Source organism: Nelumbo lutea, chromosome 3, assembly GCF_056320005.1.
Source record: "Nelumbo lutea isolate HS-2025 chromosome 3, American lotus-T2T, whole genome shotgun sequence".
Taxonomy (NCBI): Eukaryota; Viridiplantae; Streptophyta; class Magnoliopsida; order Proteales; family Nelumbonaceae; genus Nelumbo; species Nelumbo lutea.
The window spans coordinates 96,790,290-96,801,332 of record NC_142686.1 but is presented as its reverse complement, the minus strand read 5'-3'; the positions used below and the strand labels follow the sequence as shown (position 1 = coordinate 96,801,332).

At 46.8% G+C, this 11,043-nt stretch overlaps 1 long non-coding RNA gene across 1 annotated transcript; it reads right to left on the bottom strand.

The window, feature by feature from the left end:
* Positions 1-1,437: 1,437 nt before the first annotated feature.
* LOC148867043 (uncharacterized) lies at positions 1,438-2,999 on the bottom strand. The gene is made up of 2 exons (XR_016110388.1): positions 2,931-2,999; positions 1,438-2,771 (listed from the first exon to the last, which is right to left on the bottom strand). It is a non-coding gene; the product is annotated as an uncharacterized LOC148867043 (long non-coding RNA).
* Between the last annotated feature and the right edge of the window lie 8,044 nt (positions 3,000-11,043).

The following is an 11,043-nucleotide window of genomic DNA, read 5'->3' as shown; positions in this document are numbered from 1 at the left end:
ATGTTCGTCTTATTAAATATAAAAATAACTGTGTTTACTACTAATGGAAATGAAGTACAAAATTTAAATTCAACACAAAAGCAAAAGTATTTCCATCTGATTGGTAGTGGCTAGGTCATATGGGTCAACATATGATATAATTAAATAACAACTTAAAGAATAGATAGAAATACAATAAATTATTGAAAACATACAAATTTTGTAGAAAAAATTGAACATACATCTAACTCACAATGTTTGTTGACTAAGTGAATGGTATTTCCAGAAAGGTTTTGAAATCATTGACAAAAATTCAATGTTTTGAAACCAATGAGAATTGAATTTCCCTTTAAAACTCAACATGTGATGTCATAAATTAACTAATAAAATACAAATATACAAAGTATTATAGAATTTATAAAAATCGTGAGCATGTCTATAATATTATTTATCACATTGAACAAAACATGTGTGATGAAAATTATCATTAATGATGAAATTGACTAAAGTACCATAAAAAATAAAAAATAAAAAATAAAATTAATGTCGTACCCATGGCCCAATGATTTTATCAAAAAAATAAAATTAATGTCATATTTCCTTTCTTTGTTTTTTTTTTCCACTAGTGGTTTATATTGAAACATGTCAAAAATTTGTCCAAGTGATAGATGTGAACAGAGACCAAATCTGCTCCTCACATAGGGTGACTCACATTGAACTCACGCACATCCTACATGCATTGGGAACATCTCCCAAAGTTATAAGTTATTATTCACGGGAGATGTTCCCAATGTATGGTTGGATGTGCTTTCCGTATGAACATGCTAATTTTTTTGGTTGTTCTTACTTGATGTCGGCACTCACCAAGTTTGGGTAATGAGTTCCATTTTAAAGATAAGAATTTTCTTTGCTAATTACTCATTAATGGTCTTCTTCACTAGAAATTTTGGGTTTTAGGACAAAGGAGGAAGGGATTAGGCACCCTCCTCTCTTACACTGAACCCCCTTGATTAACTCTTGTATAAAATAACATATAAAATGCAAAAAAAAAAACAAAAAACAAAAGAAATTAAAACCGAGAAGTTCATGTTATTAGGGGAGAATGAGCTAAAACCTCACCCAATTATCATCAACAGTTTGGTAGTTCTTGCGTCCCCGCTTTTCCACTTTCTTTGGGACCTAAATCTTAGATACTAAATAAGGGGTGTAGGGTTGAAAGTTAAGCCCTACAAACTACTCCAAGCAATCTCAGATGTGAATATCAAAACCATCCAAGAAAAGAAGAAAAAAAAGGGAAAATTCCGGATAGGTACCCTGTAGGTTGAGTGATGTCAATTTAGTATCTGAAGTTTAAAACGTGACAGTCTAGTGTCCGAATTTTCATTTTACAGAATCTAGTACCTACCGTTAATACATCATCAATTATGTATATCACGTGACTTATTTGCGATTTGAGAGTTTTAAATATATCAATATTATCCTTCAATACTGTTCATCATCTTCTTTCTCAAAAAATAAAAGAGAGGTCAAACACACTCCATCCAATAATGCTTGCAGCAATGGCTCCGGCCATGCCCGGTTCCACCCCAACGTCTGAATAGGATAAGAAATCAAAAATCAAAGAAAGAAGGATTAATAATGAGCAAGATGATCATTTGATACGAGGTGTAGGCCGGAATAACCAACAGATGTGTGATCCTTGAGCAACTCAACCACCCATCTCATGGTAGGCCGGCTTCTATGCGATGAGCACCGTTCGGGAGACGTTGGCGCCGGTCTGGTCGGTATAAAGAGAAGCGGTGCTCCACCACTCGGAGGCAGAAGGCGAAGCGGCTGCGCGATGGTTGGCAGAGATGGAGAGGAGGAAGTCCTTGATGATGAACTTATGAGATGGTTTCCACTTGCCGTACCGGATGAGGTAAATGCTGATCGGAGAGGAGAGGACGGGGCCCATATGGTAGTGAAGGTGAACGAGGTCGGAAGAATCCTCGTACTTCTTGGAGGACGAGAGCGTGTGGGCTGGGAGCTTTGGGCTGTAGTACTGTGGACGTATGTCAAGGGTTTGGGTTGTGAGGGCAGCCATGCTGCCGCTGCTGTGCAGAGATAGGAGGGGTCAAGAGAGTTCTGGGTTTCAATGGGGGTTTCAACCGTATGTCGAGGGTTTTGGGTTTCAGACGGTTGCTCTTCTAGTTTCATTGGAGGTGGACAGAAGCGGCGGAGGGGTCAAGAGAGCGTGTGGGCTGGGAGCTTTGGGTTGTAGTACTGTGGGCGTATGTCAAGGGTTTGGGTTGTGAGAGCAGCCATGCTGCCGCTGCTGCTGTGTAGAGGTAGGAGGGGTCAAGAGAGTTCTGGGTTTCAATGGGGGTTTCAACCGTATGTCAAGGGTTTTGGGTTTTAGACGGTTGCTCTTCTAGTTTCAGTGGAGGTGGCCAGAAGCAGAGGAGGGGTCAAGAGAGTTCTTCCCCTTCATTCGAACAGAGTTGCAGGGCGGCAGAATCACCGAATTCATTTCTTCTTCCCCTTCTCTCCTCTTCTCTTCTTCTTCTTCCACCATCAAATCACCGAATTCATTTCCAAACACTGTTCATCTTCTTCACAGAGAAACAGAGCGGCAGTAGATCTGAACACGTTCTGCATTCCTTAACTTCTATTCACTGCTGCAACTTCCGGTGGCAGATCTGAACCCGTGGTGGTTTCTCCGTCGTTTCTTCTACCTCCCTCTTTCTCTTCCTCAACTTCTATTCGCTGCTGCAATTTCCGGTGGCAGATCTGAATCGCGACTCTAGCGGTGTCTGCAACAGTGATTAACATTATCAAACTTGGTTTTAGCCCTTTTTTTTAATTGTTATTAGATACCATCGGGAATCTTGCCGGAGAATTTGTTATTGGAGGGAACAAGCCTATGCAGCTGAAGGTTAAAGGCGAAGGAGTTAAAATGTTCTTCAACTTACCTTTAATTGACAACATGTCCTTAATACTATGGGATGTAGGAGTCGAAGGACATTACCTTTTTGTTCATCGTCTTGAGAGGGGTCCCCCTCTTCCCTATTTATAATGAAGTATCCAGGGGTATTTTGGATATTCCACTAAAGTTTAGAGGCAAAAGAGTCAAGGTTGGTGTAGGACAAGGGAAATCTTAGAAGTGAAATAGGAGAGCCAAGGTAGTTCAGGGATTTCAGGTAAAAACAAGGTTAAAATTATTGGAAACGTTAAGTGTATTAGAAAGGTGATTTTAAGATATGTATCGGGATATACCTTGGGTACGCATGCTTTTCGAAAAAAAACTAAGATACGCATAGATGTACTTGGAATCACTAAAAAAACTTTAATAAATCATAAAAATACATCAACAACATTAAATATAAGACCTCAATGAGGTATATATACATTAAATTAATATATTTTAATGGTTTTAAGAAGAAATATATTATAGCTAATTATAATTTCAGTAAAAATCCTATGCTTAACTATAATTTATAAATTATAATCTTAAGTTTTAATGTTTTATGGGATGAGAAAAACCCAACTGTCTTATCCAACCATAAAACCTACATTGACACAACCTCTATGTGAAAATATAATTAATAATTATTTATTGTTTAAATAATTATTATTTATTATTCATTTTAAAATATTATAAAAAATAAATAAAAATTATATAATATATTCAAAAAATAGTTATTAAAGAAGAAATTTCAATTGTGGATATGATAGATCATCCATAAAATTATAATATATTCAGTCATTGCGATCAAATGAAAAATATGATTAATTAATTATTTATTCTTTAATTCTAAAAAATAAAAAGAAATAATTATTAAAGAAGAAATTTCAATTGGTCTATGGATATGATAGATCATCCATAGAATTATAATATATTCAATTGTTATGATCAAATGATAAAATGAGCAAACCTTTATATAAACATGTATATATATATATATATATATATATTTTGCAAAACAAATCTCAAACACAATTGAAATATATATTGCCAGTAGTTTTCGTTTCTGATGAGGGCAGATTTGGCCCTCCAATGAAATTGTGACACGTGGCACCTCGTGACAACTAGGAAAACACCCAGCCAACAAACTTATGAAGTTGGTGACCCACCCGGGCACCAGTCTGGTCGGCCTGGCGCGACCTACGCGCGGCCTGACGCGCGCCTGCGCGACCTGCGCGCGGCGCACGTGACCTGCGCGAACTGCGCGCAGCACGCGCGAACTGCGCGCAGCACGCGCGACCTGCGCGGCGTGCACGCGGCCTGCTCAAACTACGCACGTCCTGCGCAAACTACGCACGGCCTGCGCGAGCTGCGTGCGGCCTGCGCGACCTGGCCGACCTGGATTAGCTTAGCGCATGATCCGGCCAAGCCGCCCTTAAGGCGCCCACCGACAAACCTGGCCTAGACACTGACCCACCGGCTGACATAGGTGCCAGCTTGACGACCTAGTCTAGACATTGACCCGCCGACTGACACAGGCGCCGACCTGACGACCTGGCCTATACACTGACTCGCCGACTGACGCAGGCGCCCCCTGACAACCTGGCCGAGGCGCCGACCTATCCGCCTGACACTAGCACCAGCCTGACGACCTCGAGGAGTTCACCACCGTACCCCGGTTCTGACAGGATGCGACGAGTCTTACCGTTTGGAGGCTTTTCACCCACCTAACCCGCGAGGACTCCGGTATATAAAGACCTCACCTCCCAAAGGGGAGGGGGATGAAAAAAGGGAAGTAACCCCTACTCTCTAGCTCTCTCATATTATCTTCAAAACTCTCTACAATAAGAGTGCTAACTTAAGCGTCGGAGAGCCCCCGTCGGGAAAATACCCCTGAGATCTCTGATTCAGTTCTCGTAGGTCCTTCAACTCCCGTCGCCTACAAAGAGGAGGAAAAGATGGAGTTCTCGCAGGTCCCTCAGCTCCTACCACCTACAAAGAGGAGGAAAAGATGAAGTTCTCACAGGTCCCTCAGCTCCCGCTGCCTACAAAGTAAAGAAGACCACCTCATGCTGAGGGCAGTCGGATTGTGCCACACCAGGGAGCTCCAGCATTCTCTAAGTCACTAGCCGCCTAGTAGGCAGTTCGCCACCGAGCAGTTCGCCACCAGGCAATTCGCCACCAGGCAATTTTCCACCAGGCAGTTCGCCACCGAGCAGCTCACCATCGGGCAGTTTGCCACCAGGCTGTTCGCCACCAAGCAGTTCGCCCCTAGGCAGTTCGCTACCAGGCAGTTCACCACCAGGTAGTTTGCCACCAGGCAATTCGCCACCAGGCAGTTCGCCACCAAGCAACTCGCATCGAGCAGTTCGCCACCAGGCAGTTCGCCACCAAGCAGTTTGCCACCAAGCAGTTCGCCACCAAGAAGTTCGCCACCAGGCAGTTCTCCACCAAGCAGTTCGCCACCAGGCAGTTCGCCACCAGGTAGTTCGCCACCAAGCAGTTCGCCACCAAGCAGTTCACCACCAGGGAGCTCGCCACCAGGCAGTTCACCACCAGACAGTTCGCCACCGGACAATTCATCACCAGGCAGTACGCCCCCAGGTAGTTCTCCACCGAGCAGTTCGCCAGTAGGCAGTTCACCACCAAGTAGCTCATCATTAAGGCACGCCACCACCGAGTCAAATAACAAGGTACTTAGCCAAAAAATTTTACATCACAAAACATTGGTACATGGCCGAAAACGATTACATCAATTGGCGCCGTCTGTGGGAACAAGCTACAAAAAGCTAAGTTCTCATCCTGCCAAAACTAAGTCCTCACTTTTTAGAAATTGAACCTATCACTTTATAGTTTACATTTTTTATGAACTCAGAGACTATGCAGGGAGCTAACGGACTAAGTAGCTCTACCAACCTTACTTTCGATTCAGATAATGCCACATCAGTCCTCTCCGCAAGGTCCCCCCTGAAAAGATGAGCTCTTCGTGGCTTCCGCGAGAGTTGGCGGCCAACTAACTACATAGGCGCCCTTACCGATCGAGCCTTCCAAGGCTCCCGTGTGAGCTGGCAACCTAAAGTTAGTAGTGCTGCCCCCGAAGGTTGAGCCCCTAGTAGCTTCTTGTAGGAGTAGGTGACCGGCATTACGAAGCTGATGCAGGCCAAGCCTATGGGCCACATTACTACTTAAGACCCGGTCGCCTCTCCAGCACGGGCAAAGTCAGAAAAGAGTAGACCACTAGTCACTCCAAAGCCTATGGGCCACATTACTACTTAAGACCAGGTCGCCTCTCCGGCACGGGCAAAGTTAGAAAAGATTAGACCACTGGTCACTTCCAAAGCCTACGGGCCACATTACTACTAAAGACCTGATCGCCTCTCCGGCACGGGCAAAAGTCAAAGAAGAGTAGACTACGAGTCACTCCCAAAGCCTACGGGCCACACTAGTAATTGGATCAGCACTTACTAGCTCATCGACTTATGGTCCAAAAGAAATCTACTCCCTTCGCTGAGTTACTATCAGCTCGGGAGTGGGGGGCTATTGATGAGGACAGATTTGGCCCTCCAGTGAGATTATGACACATGGCACCTCGTGACAACTAGGAAAACACCCAGCCAACAAACTTACGAAGTTGGTGACCCACCCGGGCATTAGTTTGGCCGGCCTGGCGTGACCTGCGCGCGGCTTGACGCGCGCCTGCGCGACCTGCGCACGACACACACGACCTGCGCGAACGGCGCATGGCATGCACTCACCGTCTACTCTGGTGAGTCCCAATCACCGTCAGCCATGTCTGGGTACCCACGCCATACTTATCACAGGGGCGATAGCCAGGATGATGATGCTCCCTCGAGCTCAAGAGGAGCCTGGGAGGATATCCTAGAGGCTTGGGAAGCATCTGGTGACATGGCGTCTACTTCTAGGGGGAGGGAGCCTGATACCTTTGGCCCTTGCTTAATGACAGCGAAGAGACTCAGGTCTCTGATCCGCTACTTTCGCCTCCCTTGGGACCTGGTTTACAGCCTCCCTATTGGCAACTTCCCTTGTGAGCATGGTCCCAATGATATAGTGATCTTTCAAGAACAACTCGAGGCTGGCTTGCGTCTCCCCCTGCACCCCTTGATAGTGGAGGTGTTGAATCATTTCAATGTCACTATTGACCAGCTTCATCCCAACGCTGTTCGAAACATGGTTGGGACTGTATCCCTGTGTCACGAGTACTGCCTTCCTTTGGACCTTGATATTTTTGCCTCTATCCTTTGTATAAGGAGTGCTGCTCCTGGGGTTCCTCCAAAGAGGTGCTCTTATTACCTCTCCCCCCGTCGTGGCAACAAGCTCTTATACGAGCTGTCGAACAAGATTCCTGCCTGGAAGCGGGACTACTTTGTGGTCCGTAACCCCAAGGGGTGGCCCTTTCCCACTGCTTGGAGGGGCACTATCCAAGACCCTAGGGCCGAGTTGGACCCTGAGACTCAAAAAATGATGCTGTCCTGTGCGTCAGTAGGATTCCATTACTCGAACTACTTAGCCGAGGAGAAGCTCGTGCAGGCAGGCTTGAGCCCGGGTAGGTCGGTCTTTTAGGTCGCGTAGTGCCCTGTGACTTGCGTACACATGCATTTTGTTTATTATTGGACTAATACCTTGTGGTCTTATGGCAGCCATCATGTCTAGTGCCAATTCGCGCCGCCTTCTCTCAGGCAGCTAAAGATGCCAGGTGAAGAGAACGCGTCCCGACCGAACCCTGCCTTCAAGAAGCACTGAGTTCAGGTTTTCCGAGTCGGTCATGCCCTCTCCTTCGCCCGAGGTTCCGGTGCCCCCTCCTGAGGGGAGTAGTGGGACTAACCCTGGGGGAAGCGAGCTCCCGGGGGAGGTACCCTTTAACCCCCTTTAGCCCCGTCCTTACCCCTGATTCCCAGTGGGAAACTGGGAAGGGGTAAATGATTATCTGGTAACTCGCTGGAGGAGTCAGAAGGCAATAAAAAATGATGAAATCGCTTAGTGGGGAAACATGGAGCCCGGGGATCTCTCTGCATTCGCCTCTACTCACTGCATGGTGGTAAGTGACCTTTTTCCCTCTTCCTCTCTTGTTTTGCCCTTTTCCACTATCTTTTGATCTTTCTTTTTTGCCGATAGTTAAATTCTGCCATCCATGCCATGGCTCTCCAGATGCGCATCCATTGTGTCAACACCCTCAACCAGCGTGCTGCCAACCAGAAGCTCCAAGTCGAGCTCGACTGGATCCGGGGCAAGATCCATCACACCCGCAAGGGGAGCGAGTCTTAGGAGCTGCTCGTCCACGACCAGGAGGCTCAAATCACTCGGCTTACTAAAGAGAGCGCACACTATAGGGAGGAGTCATCGAGGATGGCGGGGGAGAGGGAGCTTCTCAGGCAACAGGTGCGGGACTTGGAGTCCACTCTTCTGAATAGGACCCAAAACTTTGATAAGATGGTGGAGGCTAAGCGAGAGAAAGCGGTTTGGGATTTTAAAGACTCCTAGGAATTTCATGACCTCCAGGCGGTGTATGGTTCGGGTTTGTACCGCTCAGGGTTTAAGCTCTGCCGGTGGCTGGTTCGGAAGAAGTTCTCTAGGCTCAACCTCGACGGCATTACTATGAAGGGTCTGTCTCCTGAGACAGCAAACCAAGTGGATGAAGAGGAGCCTGATTCTCCGGAGGTGGATCCTTGAGGTGGCGTTTCTCTGGGCTTCTGTGGCTTCTGGGTGTCGTAAACCTGGTCTTTCATAAGTTTTTAGTTGGGCGGTTGAGCCCTATGATGATCAAACCTTTCCCGAGCTGTTTAGCTCGGTTACTGCACTTGTTATTTTATTTATTATTTTTTTTTTCTTTTTTTTTTGACAATGAAAGTTTCTTCCTTCTTCTGAGTATGATGAACTCCCTTTATTTTTACTAAAGCAATCTCATCATTTGAGCTGTTAAAGTTACATACTTGAAGTAGGGCTCTTCGGTAGGTGTTATCTCGATTTGTCACGTTTAAGGCCCCTGTGGTATACCGCGGAGTGATTACAATGTATGTCCGAGCTAAGCATTGGTTGGCTATTCCTCAGTTTGACCAGCATATCAGAATGAGCTATGCTTTGCAGGGTTTAAACCCGAGCTGCTTACGCTTTTGATATTTCATACCTTGCCTTCGCCACTGAAGTGTCTTTCTTCACGCCTAGGTCTTTGTTAGCTCACTCATAGAGTTTGCCCATGCCATAGAGGCGGCTGGGCCCTGTTGTGCCGAGGTCATAATAGCCTAGTATTCTGGCCTTTAGGCTTTGGGAGGGACCCGTAGTCCGCTCCTGGATTTCTCCCAGGCCGAAGTGGCAGCTGGGGTCTTCTTGTGTCGAGGCCATGTTAGCTCAGTCTTCTGGCCCTTAGGCTTTGGGAGGGACCTGTAGTCCACTCCTGGATTTCTCCCAGGCCGAAGTGGCAGCTGGGGTCTTCTTGTTCCGAGGTCATGTTAGCTCGGTCTTCTGGCCCTTAGGCTTTGGGAGGGACCCGTAGTCCGCTTGATTTTTATAGATAATATTGCCTCGGGTTGACAATATTCCATGCTCGAGGTACTTGTTTCCCTTCGAGGGTCTTGAGCTCATATGTTCCTTCCCCGAGCACTCGTTTCACTCAGTAAGGACCTTCCCAGTTAGACACGAGCTTGCTAGCACCGGGCTCAGACACCATAACTTTACGAAGGGCCAGGTCACCAACACGGCGGTTTCACCTCTTGACCCTGTTGTTATAGTACTGAGATACTCTCTGCTGTTAGGCTACGGTCCTAATGTACGCGAGGTCCCTTATTTCATCGAGTAGGTCGAGGTTGGTGCATAGCTCATCTTCATTTGTTTGATCGCTGTATGCTTCTAGGCGCAATGTAGGTACTTCGATCTCTGCGAGAATCACTACTTCGGTGCCATAGGTGAGATTGAAGGGTGTTTCTTCCGTGGCGGTCTTCTCCATGGTTCAGTAGGCCCATAGGACACTGGGTAGTTCATCTGCCCACAATCCTTTAGCTCGGTCCAGCCGTGCCTTTAGTCCGCAGAGGATGGCTCTGTTCGTGACTTCTGCCTAACCGTTTTCTTGAGGGTGCGCAACTGAAGTAAAGTTCTCTTGGATCCCCATGTCTCGGCACCAATCTTGAAATTTGATGTCCTTGAACTGTTTGCCATTGTCAGAAATCAATGCCCGATGTATTCCAAAGCGGCATACGATGTTCTTCCAAAAGAAGTTTTGGACATTTTGGGCTATGATCGTCATGAGGGGCTCAACTTCTACCCACTTGGTAAAATAGTCCACTGCCACTACTAAGAACTTTCTTCCACCCGTTGCTGGCGGAATGGCCCGAGTAGATCGATGCCCCACTGCGCAAAGGGCCATGGGCTGGTGAGATACTTGAGGTCGGTAGCGGGTTGGTGGTAAATATTGGCATGTCTCTGACATTTGTCACATTTTCTAACGAGTTCAATGGCGTCTGCCTTCACTATTGGCCAATAATACCCTTGCCCAAGCGCTTTCTAGGCAAGGGCCCTGCCCCCCCAAGTGTCCGCCGCACAGACTCTCATGAGTGTCACGGAGTACGAGCTTGGCTTCGGTAGGTCGCAAGCAACGTAGGTAGGGGAGCGTGTAGGATCTTCTGTATAGCCACTCGTTTATCATAACGTATTTAGCTGCCTGGCGTTGCACCCTTCTGGATGCATTGCGATCTGTAGGGAGGGTCCCGTATAACAAGAAGCTCATGAGTGGGTCAATCTAGCTTGGCTCTGCTCGAATGACGGGAGCGACCTCCTCTGCCCCCCCGAGAATGCTAGGCCGAGACAGGTCCTCTTTGTACACGATTCTCATGGTGATGTCGCTAGTGCTGGCTAACTTGGACAGGGCATCGGCCTTGGCGTTCTCTGACCTAGGAATCTGTCTGAGGAAGTGTGATTGGAAGTTGAGCAGGGCCTCTTTAACTTTGGCTAAGTAGGCGACCATGGTCGGCTCGCGAGCTTCATATTCCCCCATGACCTGGTTGACCATGAGCTGGGAGTCGCTGCAGATAACGATGTGCTTAGCTTTTATTTCTCTGGTTAAGGCTAGTCCGTCTATCAATGCCTCGTATTCTGCTTCATTGTTGTATGCC